This window comes from Globicephala melas, chromosome 20 (assembly GCF_963455315.2).
Source record: "Globicephala melas chromosome 20, mGloMel1.2, whole genome shotgun sequence".
Classification (NCBI taxonomy): domain Eukaryota; kingdom Metazoa; phylum Chordata; class Mammalia; order Artiodactyla; family Delphinidae; genus Globicephala; species Globicephala melas.
Genome location: NC_083333.1, coordinates 13,418,826 through 13,430,985, shown reverse-complemented (window position 1 = coordinate 13,430,985; position 12,160 = coordinate 13,418,826). Strand labels below are relative to the sequence as shown.

Here is a 12,160-nt window from a genome sequence, read left to right as displayed (position 1 = left end):
GTCTAGAAAAACACAGAGTAATCCAACTTGCAAAAATATATACACACGTATATGTGTAGATGTGTGTGTATATGCATGACGCGTGCATGTGTAAACATACAAAGAAGTATGGAGAAATAAATACTCCATACTTAAATAAAGAAAATGAGAAGGCGTAGAGGGAACCATGGGGGTGCCGTGTATTTCTGATTTTCTTCTCAATTCTTCCCTCAATTTCAACATTTCTAAAGGGAACAGACATATACCCAGGTTGTGTATTTTTTTTTAAGACACAGTCAATCAGTTACCCCCAAAAATTCTATTTACAATAGCATCAAAAAGAATAAAATACTTAGGCATTAACTTAACCAAGGAGGTGACTTGTACACTGAAAACTAGAAAACATTGCCAAAAGAAGCGAAAGATGACGTAAATAAATGGAAGCACATCCTGTGTTCCTGGATCGGAAGATTTAATATTGTTAAAATGCCAATATTACCCAAAGCGATCTATGGATTCGATGCAATCCCTATGAAAATCGCCGTGAGGTTTTGAACAGAAACAGAAAAACCCATCCTAAAATTCGTATGGAATCTCAAGGGACCCCAAATAGTCAGTCACCAAAAAGACACATACTATATGATTCCACTCCATGAAGTATTCTGAGCAGCTAAAATCAGAGAGACAGAAAGTATAAAGGTGGCTGGGGAAGGAGGGAATAGGGAGTTGGTGTTTAACAGGTATAGAGTTCCAGATTTACAGATGAAAAGAGTTACAGGGATGGTGGTGGTTACAGGCCACACGACAACGTGAATGTACTTCATACAACTGAACTGTACACTTAAAGATGGTTAAGATGGCAAACAAAGTCTGGTATGTGTTTTGGGGTGTTTTTTTTTTCTCCCCTGGCTTGTGGGATCTTAGTTCCCCGACCAGGGATTGAACCCGGGAACCTCGGCAATGAAAGAGCAGAGTGCTAACCACTGGACCGGCAGGGAATTCTCTGTTATGTGTATTTTGACACAATTAAAAAGAAAAAAAAAAAGTTAAAAAGTCATTGGCCACTGTACCATTAAGACACTTGATTTATGAGATGCCTGCCACCACTGAGAAAGAAATCTTCAGCTGAAGCCCACGTGGCACAAGGACAGTCAGCCTGGGTCAAGGGCACCAGCCTCTCCACTCTCATCACGGAGCACGTGTCAGCTTCCAAAACGAGCCAGGACCACAGCCACCAAAGCCAACCTCTGAGCTGTATGGAGAGGGACCGGGGTCCTCGGAGGCACAGGTGGGGGGCTCAGGAGGTCAAAGGCGCCGGCAGGGAAAGCGCACAGACGTCAGCCAGTAGAGGTGCCAAGGAGGCGAGGGCGTGGAAGGCCCATCAGCTCCACGAGGCATCTGATAGCATCTCTGAGGTTCCGAGGATCTTGCCTTTCAGGTTTTTCACAGATAATCTTCGGTATTTTTCTTTTTCTTTAAAGTACTTCTTCAGATTAGCCATCCACAGACACAATCTCACCCCAAACACTTTGTAATTCCAGTCCCAACTGACGTCGTTGCTCCATCATTAAATTCCCACACCTTGGAAGGAAAAGAAAAAAAAAAAAAAACCGTTCTGGGGGCTGAGACACGTGGGAAGGTTTTGTTCCTGGTCCACAGCCCTGGGAAGGGCAGAAAAAGAGCAGCTTTGTGTTAGGAGTCACAAAGCGGTGACGTTCAGCCTTTCAGAACGGGAGGCCCAGCCTGCAGCCCGGGCAGCTGGCAGGTGGCTTGGCCACGGCCTTAACCCGCTCTCCATCCTTCTCCCCGGGCACCCAGCACCGGGCGGCAGCTCATGTCACGGGAAACACAGGTGCCCAGCAGCGCCCAGCTCCTCTTGCGCAAGATGCAGTGAGAAAGCACCTTGGCCATCATGATTTTATTTCATGCTGTTTGTTGGATCTGAGAGGGAGCGAGCGCTTTGGCTACGAGGAGAAATGAATGGGAAAGCACCCAAGCAGACGCAGCACTTACTGTTCACCGAGTACCTTGCTTCTGGGGGGGGGGGGATGGTAAGCCCTTCCCCTGGGGAGCCAGACCTCCAGGGATGCTGGGAGCTAGAGGCAGAGGTGGAGTTCAGAGACCCCTGAGCTATGCTTCCTTTCCCACCATGGAATCCGTGGCCTTGCTCACCCCGAGTCTGGCTTGAGAACCAGGAAGGGCCTAGAAGCTGAAGCCACATTGGGGACATGAATGGTTAAGTGCTTCCTTATAAGCCCCAGGGCATACACAGGAGCTTCCCAGGTCCCCCAGAGCCCTGCTCACACAGATGGCTCCGGGGCAGCCTGGGAGCCAGACCCCACCACACAGGGGCCCTGGAGCCGGTGGACGCTGCGCTGGGAAATGCCACATCTGCTCCTCTGTGACTTTTTCTCCTGGGCTAATGAAATCGGTCACCGACCCGGCCTCACTATGTGTGCTGTGAGCAGGGGGTGGGGGCTCTTCTCACCATCCTCAGCCCACCTGCAACAGGACAAGACTTTTCCTCGTCCCGTCAAGGGTGTCCCCGACTTATGCACTCAATAAATATTTAATGAGAGCCTACTGGGTGCCAAGGACTGTTTGCAGTGCTGGGGATACAGCTAGGGATAAAGTACAACGTGCCTATTCCTTATTGGGCTTGACAAAAAAGCAAAAATACATCCCATGGGATGTACAGATAAGAGCTAGGATGAAGAAGAAGACAGGGTAAGGGGGAAATAGGGGGTCCTCAGTGAGGAGAGACCTGAGAGGAGGGAGGAAGCTGCGTGGAGACCTGGGGATAACAGGTTCCAGGCAGAGGGAGCAGCAAGTGCAAAGGCCCTGAGGCACAGGCAAGCTCGGCAGGTCAGGGAAGCAGCAAAGGGGCCTCCAGGGCTGTAACCGAGGGACAAAAGGGCCCTAACTAGGGGCCTTCATTTTCTAAGCCCCAACCTGTATTTGCAGACATCTCTGTCTCTGGTTGCACAGTGCAACCTGGGGCAAGCTTGACCCCTAAACTTTTCTCGGGTCCCCCAGAAAGTGAGGAGAAGCTGCACACAACAGCTGAGCCTTGTCCACTTCTGTGACTGAGCTGGCAGGACAAGGCTGGCGAGGGGAAAGGTTGTCTCAGGAGCCAAGGCCACTGCCCCGTCCATCATTCCAAGAACCACGGCCACTCAGGAGAGGGTGGAAGGAAGCCCCGACAGGCAGAAACAGAAAAATAAAAACACACCTAAGGGGGTCTGGCAGTCAGAGAATAAGAATAAACAGAACCAGGGGCTTCCCTGGTGGCGCAGTGGTTGACAATCTGCCTGCTAATGCAGGGGACATGGGTTCGAGCCCTGGTCTGGGAGGATCCCACATGCCACAGAGCAACTAGGCCCGTGAGCCACAACTACTGAGCCTGCGCGTCTGGAGCCTGTGCTCCGCAACAAGAGAGGCTGCGATAGTGAGAGGCCCATGCACTGCGATGAAGAGTGGCTCCCACTTGCCACAACTAGAGAAAGCCCTCGCACAGAAACGAAGACCCAACACAGCAACAATGAATAAATTAATAAATAAATTTAAAAATAAATACTCCTGTTCTCTGTTTAAAAAAAAAAAAAAGAATGAACGGAACCATCAGAACAGGCCCTTTTGAGCCGTTAAAGAAAAAGAGACAAAATAAAACTGTCAAGGAGATTCAAGTGCAGAACAACAGGAGACTGAAGAATGTGACTTCCAGGTTTTAAAATTCAGTAAATGAACTGAAGGCAGGCAGGGTCACTGTTAAGACTCATATTAGTGGCCTGAAGCGATCTTGAAATTTATGACATTTGGTAAATTTCACAAATTTTATAATTGTGAAAGCAATGTTTCATGCCATAGAGCAAAATGACAAAGCGATAGAAAATCACAGGGAAAAGCTAAGAGACTTGGAGGACAGATCTAGGAGACCCAAGAGGCAAATAATAGGGATCTGAAAAGCAGGCAAGACAATAATTAAACAAAAACAGCATTTCCCTAAAGAAAAGTCTGCATCTGTAGAAGGAGAGGCCTCCACAAGTCCCAGGCAGGTTTGAGGAAAAAACACAGACCCAGGGATATTCTGGTAGAATTTCTAAACTCCAAGGTCAAAGACAGAATTTTAAAAGCTTCCAGCCAGAAAGAACAAGTGACTCTCATGTGAAAAAGAAGAACTTCTCACCTGCAACCCTGGGGCCTCGTAGGCCGTGGGAAAACATCCACAGATGCCCAAAAGAAAAGGACTGCAACCCAAGAGCCCTTCACCAGTCAATCTGCCATTCACTCCCCGGGAAAAGAAAATATTTCTGGCTCTGCAGAGGAAGAGCATGTTATGCATACCTGAAATGAATTCTGACCAAACACTAAAAATCAGCACCGAGACCTGAAGATAGAAGGTGATGAAAAGAAGACAGACAGCGGTGTCCAGTGCAATCGTGTACCATCCATCCTCACAGGGGACAGGTGGTCTTAGGATGTGTTACATGAAGTTAAGTTGGTGTGTTTGGGACAGGAAAGGGACAGCAAGAGTAATTCTGATTACAGTCTGGAACAGAGTTGGAAACCATCTCAGCAAAATCTAAGAACTGGGGACTGACGAGGGGGTGCTGTTGAAACAGACCAGAAAGAGCCTGGGAAAGCGTCTCAAAGCTCTCATCTGGGGGGAATGACACGGAAGCATTAAAAGGTCTCATCAGGGAAAAGAGAAAAGGCAGTGATGAAACAGAATGACTCGCAGGAAATAGCAGGCTTCTCGTATCCACATGATAATTGGAAAATGCCTTTGATTTTAAATATAGGGAAGCATAAGGTAAGAATTAACAAGACGGGAAAGAATAGCACTTCCCACTGAACCAGGGGAAAAAAGGGAACACACAGCAACATGATCAAATCAGTAAAAATAAGAAAAAAGAATCGGTGATAGAAATATTTTTTTAATGAAATGAATGTATATACACTACTATATATCAAATAGATAACCAACAAGGCCCTACTGTATAGCACAGGGAGCTATATCAATATTTTGTAATAACCTATAAGGGAAAAGAATCCAAAGAAGAATATATATATATATATATGTATATATATAGGACTTACCTGGTGGCGCAGCGGTTAAGAATCCGCCTGCCAATGTAGGGGACACAGGTTCGAGCCCTGGTCCAGGAAGATCCCATATGCCGCAGAGCAGCTAAGCCCGTGCATCACAACTACTGAGCCTGGGCTCTACAGCCCAAGAGCCACAACTACTGAGCCCATGTGCCACAACTACTGAAGCCCCCGTGCCTAGAGCTCGTGTTCTGCAACAAGAGAAGCCCACGCACTGCAACGAAGAGTAGCCCCCGCTCGCCACAACTAGAGAAAAGCCACCCGCAGCAACGAAGACCCAAAGCAACCAAAAATAAATAAATAAATTTATTTTTTAAAAAAAGAACATATATATATAACTGAATCACTGTGCTGTGTATACCTGAAACTAACACGATACCGTAAATCAACTTTACTTAAATAAAAAAAAATCTCTATGAGAAAATGTACAAAAAAATATAAAATGACATGAAATCAAGTTTGGTAGTTGATTTTAAGTATGAATGGACTGAAGTTTCCCTTGTTAGACAGGCTTTGAATTTTTCACATTTAAAAAACAAAACAAAACACAGCAACATACTATTTCTCAGAAACCACTTAAAACTAACTCAAAAAGAGAGGTTTATAAAGTAAAAGAGAAGGGCAAAATGACACCAGGCAAATGCAAGCAAGAAGAAAGAAAGAAGGGGTGGAATTATTCATCTCAAACAAAGTAGAATTTATGATTAAAAGCATTAAGCAGGGCTTCCCTGGTGGTGCAGTGGTTGAGAGTCTGCCTGCCGATGCAGGGGACACGGGTTCGTGCCCCGGTCCGGGAAGATCCCACATGCCACGGAGCGGCTGGGCCCATGAGCCATGGCCGCTGAGCCTGCGCGTCTGGAGCCTGTGCTCCACAGTGGGGGAGGCCACAACAGTGAGAGGCCCGCGTACCGCAAAAAAAAAAAAAAAAAAAAAAAAAAAGATGCTCAACATCGCTAATTATCAGAGAAATGCAAATCAAAACTACAATGAGCTATCACCTCATGCTGGTGAGAATGGCCATCGTTAAAAACTTAATAAATGCTGGAGAGGGTGTGGAGAAAACGGAACCCTCCTTCACTGTTGGTGGGAATGTAAATTGGTGCAGCCACTACGGAGAACAGTATGGAGGTTCCTTTAAAAACTAAAAACAGAACTACCATATGACCCAGCAATTCCACTCCTGGGCATATACCCTGAGTAAAAGCTAATTTGAAAAGATACATGCATCCTTATGTGCACTGCAGCACTATTTACAATAGTCAAGACATGGAAACAACCTAAATGTCCATCGACAGATGAATGCGTAAACAAGATGTGGTACATATATACAATAGAATACCACTCAGTCATAAAAAAGAATGAAATAATGGCATTGGCAGCAACATGGATGCACCTAGAGATTATCATACTAAGTGAAGTAAGTCAGACAAAGACAACTAGCATATGATATCACTTATATGTGAAATCTAAAATATGACACAAGTGAACTTATTTACAAAACAGAAACAGACTCACAGACAGAGAATGCAAACTTATGATTACCAAAGGGGAAAGGGGGTGGGGGAGGGATAAATTAGGAGTTTGGGATTAGCAGATACAAACTACTATATATAAAATAAACAACAAGGTCCTACTTTATAGCACAGGGAACTATATTCAGTATCTTATTCTATATTCAATAATGGAAAAGAATATAAAAAAGAACATATATATATGTATATTTAAAACTGAATCACTTTGCTGTACACCAGAAACTAACACATTATAAATCAACTGTACATCAATTAAAAAACAAAAAGACATAGGGAAATGGAATGCAACAATCAACCCACCTAATTTAATAAAGCTCACATTCCTCAGAAGACAATGTACCTTATTTTGTGTATACACGGAACACTGACAAAATAACCATCACGCAGTTACTTGATCACAAAAAGGGAATCGTTTTTGAAAACCACATTTTTGGATCACAAGTCATAAAATTAGACATAAAGAATAAAAGGGTGACCAAAACCTCTTAAATACTTGACACCCAGATAACCTTTAGATCAAAGAGGAAATCAAAACTGAAACAACATACTATTTGGAAAGCACTGAAAAAGAAAAACAAAACCTTTGCGGCTCAATAAAGCCATAGAGGAAATTTACCATCAGGAGCACTGACACCGAAACGCTTTAGTCTCAGGGCTCCTCCTCTGCAAAGGCCTTTAGCAATTTTTTCACATGGTCATGTTTTTATAACAATTGAAAAAGTAAGGTATTTCTTTGTCCTTTTTCTTATGGAGCCTCTCCCAATACCCATCCCCAATTACTTAAGTTGCATACCCCACAAAACTTGGATCTGTTCATTTTTGTTTTAAAATGCCTTCGTTATTATGAGGTCCCCATAACCTGAGCTACCAGGAGGATGAAGTTGCCAAGCTATCAGTGTTTCTCTACAGGGGACTGCTGGCTTTGGGAAGGACAGGTCTGTACCACATGGTACCATCCCTGGGCATTGCAAGACATTTAGCATCCCTGCCCCCTGGGGACTAAATGCCAATCATGCCCTCTACTCATTCTGACAGTAAAAAAAAGTCTCCCACATACTCGTGGGGAGAGGAGTTAGTACCAATCATTGTTGAAAGCCTACGTGCTGGATTTTGATCTTGCCCCGGGCTTAGTATTAACAGTAAAATAAAGCTGGATTTTCAACCATCTCAGAGCTTCTCAAACAGGTTTCAAATCTATCACCATTATATTCAGACTCCAAGAGGGAATGCTCTCTTTGGAAGGGAGGCTCTGGCAATGTCTAAAAGGAATAGCCTTGAATTTGGAATTTTTTTTTTAACATCTTTATTGGAGTATAATTGCTTTACAACGGTGTGTTAGTTTCTGCTTTATAACAAAGTGAATCAGTTATACATATACATATGTTCCCATATCTCCTCCCTCTTGCATCTCCCTCCTGCCCTCCCTATCCCACCTCTCTAGGTGCTCACAAAGCACCGAGCTGATCTCCCTGTGCTATGCGGCTGCTTCCCACTAGCTATCTATTTTACGTTTGGTAGTGTATATATGTCCATGCCACTCTCTCACTTTGTCCCAGCTTACCCTTCCCCCTCCCCATATCCTCAAGTCCATTCTCTAGTAGGTCAGTGTCTTTATTCCCGTCTTACCCCTAGGTTCTTCATGACATTTTTTTTCTTAGATTCCATATATATGTGTTAGCATACGGTGTTTGTCTTTCTCTTTCTGACTTACTTCACTCTGTATGACAGACTCTAGGTCCATCCACCTCACTACAAATAACTCAATTTCGTTTCTTTTTATGGCTGAGTAATATTCCATCGTATATATGTGCCACATCTTCTTTATCCATTCATCCAATGATGGACACTTAGGTTGTTTCCATCTCCTGGCTATTGTAAATAGAGCTGCAATGAACATTTTGGTACATGACTCTTTTTGAATTATGGTTTTCTCAGGGTATATGCCCAGTAGTGGGATTCCTGCGTCGTATGGTAGTTCTATTTGTAGTTTTTTAAGGAACCTCCATACTGTTCTCCATATTGGCTGTATCAATTCACATTCCCACCAGCAGTGCAAGAGGGTTCCCTTTTCTCCACACCCTCTCCAGCATTTATTGTTTCTAGATTTTTTGATGATGGCCATTCTGACTGGTGTGAGATGCTATCTCATTGTAGTTTTGATTTGCATTTCTCTAATGACTAATGATGTTGAGCATTCTTTCACGTGTTTGTTGGCAGTCTGTATATCTTCTTTGGAGAAACGTCTATTTAGGTCTTCTGCCGATTTTTGGATTGGGTTGTTTGTTTTTCTGTTATTGAGCTGCATGAGCTGCTTGTATATTTTGGAGATTAATCCTTTGTCAGTTGCTTCATTTGCAAATACTTTCTCCCATCCTGAGGGCTGTCGTTTGGTCTTGTTTATGGTTTCCTTTGCTGTGCAAAAGCTAAGCGCCACAGAGCCAGGACTCTGGCAGCCGGAGGGAGCGGGTCTATGTGCAGCCCGGTTACTTCCCAGGTGAGCTTGTGACCGGTGTCGTTACGTCCGGGGCTCAGCTTTCTCCTTGGTAAAAGGGCTATCATTTCACCTCTCCCAGAGTTCTGAATGAGTAGGTGAGATAAGTAACATGCCTGCAAGGGTCCGGAGGACAGTTATTCTGCAATATTACTTCTCCTCCCATCCCAGCCCTCTCTGTCTCTCTGGGGAGTTTTCTGGAGCTATGCCTGACGCCTGTCTGAGTACCCTGCTGAAAAGTTGGCCATCTTTTGAAGTTGCCTCCTTAAGGGGGGCCTCTTCTTGGGAGAACTGAGAAATGGCCCAAGGTCCTACGCCTCTGGACAGAACTGGGATGAATTTATGAGCCTGTCAGTGGCTCACGCTGATGGGGGATGGACAAGCTGGGGAAGGAATGCCTTTTTTTGTTCACCAGACACTACCCTAAATGTGCAGTCATAAAAATGTGAAGGGAAAAGAAACGCCCAGACAGGGTGAGTCAGAATATAATGCGTGAAATAGTACGCCAACACAGAGCGGATCCTAAGGAAATCAGACCGCTGTGATTTGCAGGGGGCAGTGGTGCAATCAGCCTTCTGTCTAATAGTGAGATACGGGGAGCCAAGATGCTGAACATGGAGGAATAATTCACCAAAATTTGATACATAAACCATAATAACCAGAGGGTTGGAGTCCATGACAATCTAAAACCACCTGCCGCTTTAAAATTCTATCATCAGGGGAGTTCCCTGGTGGCGCAGTGGTTAAGAATCTGCCTGCCAATGCAGGGAACACGGGTTCAAGCCCTGGTCTGGGAAGATCTCACATGCCGTGGAGCAACTAAGCCTGGGCGCCACAACTACTGAGCCTGTGCTCTAGAGCCTGCATGCCACAACTACTGAGCCCACGTGACTAGAGCCCGTGCTCCGCAACAAGAGAAGCCACCGCAGTGAGAAGCCCGCACACCGCAACGAAAAGTAGCCCTCGCTCGCCGCAACTAGAGAAAGCCCGCCGGTAGCAATGAAGATCCAACGCAGCCAAAAATAAATAAATTTATAAAAAAAAAATTCTATCATCATATTTATTCCCTCTCAAATATGTAACAAGAGCCTGGGACACACCAGGAACTGTGGTAGCTACTTTGATAGAACAGTAACTTAAAGTGTAAAGGAATAAGTAGCTGACGAAGAAACACACAAACACCCCAACAATTTCACTCCCAGGTAAACAGCCAACAGAAATGCAGACGTACGTACAACAGAAAGGCATGAACAAAAATGGTCATAGCCGTACTACTAGTAATAGCCCCAAACGGAAACAACCCCGATATCCAACCACAGTGGAATAAATAAGCAAAATGTAATCTATTCCTACAGCGTGGGAGGTTTTGATGAGGCAAGTGGAGCACCCCATCAGGGTGCAAAAGGACACCAGCAGACGTTTCCCAAAGACAGTCCGTCACGTGTCTTCACCACAAAACGTGTGTGGATTTTTGGAGAATCCACAAATAACTCAAGAATCCGGAAATCACTAACGACTCAAAGTGCTTCCCCTGACGATCAAGCCAAACTTCTCCAGGTCAGCCTCTGAGATCAAATCCAGCCCATCTGTGAACCCCTCGCACATAAGGTGGTTCTCCCCACCCTACCCATCATGATTTCTTTTCCAAATGCCTGCTTTTGCTTTTTTATTGACAATGGTCAACAGTCAATAGACAGCAATCTCTCTTTCTCTCTCTCTCTGATATGTACAATTAAACTTGCCGTGCAGAGAACCTGTAACAGAGAACAAACACGACTCCATGTTGGATCTATTTCTTTAGCTGTAACCCTTGTGCTCTGTTGCCTATCTCAGTCATGCTGGCTCTGCACCTTTTGTAAAAGAATGTTGCCTAGAGCCTGAAATATAGCCCATTTTCAAGGCGCTGACCTTTAAAGGTATAACAATTTCTCATTCACGTAGAGATAAAAAGTTGCAGAACAGAAAATAACAATTCTCTTGTTGGAGGTTTATAGGAACATTGTGACCAGACCTACCTGGGCAGCTGCAAGAACAAAGGATTCCTGCCCTGAGAAGTGTGCAAGGACCAGCCACACCCCCTCCCCTTTTAGTATAAGGAAAGCTTGATTTCTACCTTGGGTAGATGGTTCTTTGCGGCACGAACCCACCATCTTCTCGGCCTGCTGGCTTAACAAATAAAGTCGCTATTCCTTGCGCCAACACTATGGTCTCTTGATCTATTGGCCTGTCATGCGGTGAGCAGTACAAGCTTAGACTCGGTAACAAACTTTATGTGTCTGAGTTATTTTGGGTTGGTTTGTGTTTTTTGTTTGTTTGTTTGTTTTTGCGGTACGCGGGCCTCTCACCGCTGTGGCCCCTCCCGCCGCGGAGCACAGGCCCAGGCTCCGGACGCGCAGGCTCAGCGGCCATGGCTCACGGGCCCAGCCGTTCCGGGGCATGTGGGATCTTCCCGGACCGGGGCACGAACCCGCGTCCCCTGCATCGGCAGGCGGACTCTCAACCACTGCGCCACCAGGGAAGCCCTGTTTTTTTGTTTCTGCTAAATGGAATAAAATGAAAAAGGCATTGATACATACCACAAATATACGTCTCACCAATATAATGTTGAACAAAAGAAGTCAAAGAAAAAAGAATGTGTGGGCTTCCCTGGTAGTGCAGTGGTTGGGAGTCCGCCTGCCGATGCAGGGGACGCAGGTTCGTGCCCCGGTCTGGGAAGATCCCACGTGCCGCGGAGCGGCTGGGCCCGTGAGCCATGGCCGCTGAGCCTGCGCGCCCGGGGCTTGTGCTCCGCGGCGGGAGGGGCCCCAGCGGTGAGAGGCCCATGTACCAAAAAAAAAAAAAAAAAAAGAATGTGTGACTCCATTTATATAAAGTTTCCAACGAGGCAAAACTAATCAATGTGTTAGAAGTCAGAATAATACTTCCTGCCGGAAAGGAGGGAAACAGTAAAGATTGAGAAGGATACGGGGTTGGGGTCGGGGGAGGTAGAGATGACCTAGAACTTTCCATTGCTTAATCTCAGTGATAGTTACGTGGGTATGTTGTATGA

The 12,160-nt window shown here is 45.3% G+C and overlaps 1 protein-coding gene across 3 annotated transcripts in view; it reads right to left on the bottom strand.

Moving 5' to 3' along the window:
- Nucleotides 1–12,160, bottom strand: part of USP43 (ubiquitin specific peptidase 43) — a 62,412-nt gene that overhangs the window by 2,360 nt on the left and 47,892 nt on the right. The gene's annotated exons all lie outside the window — the stretch shown is intronic.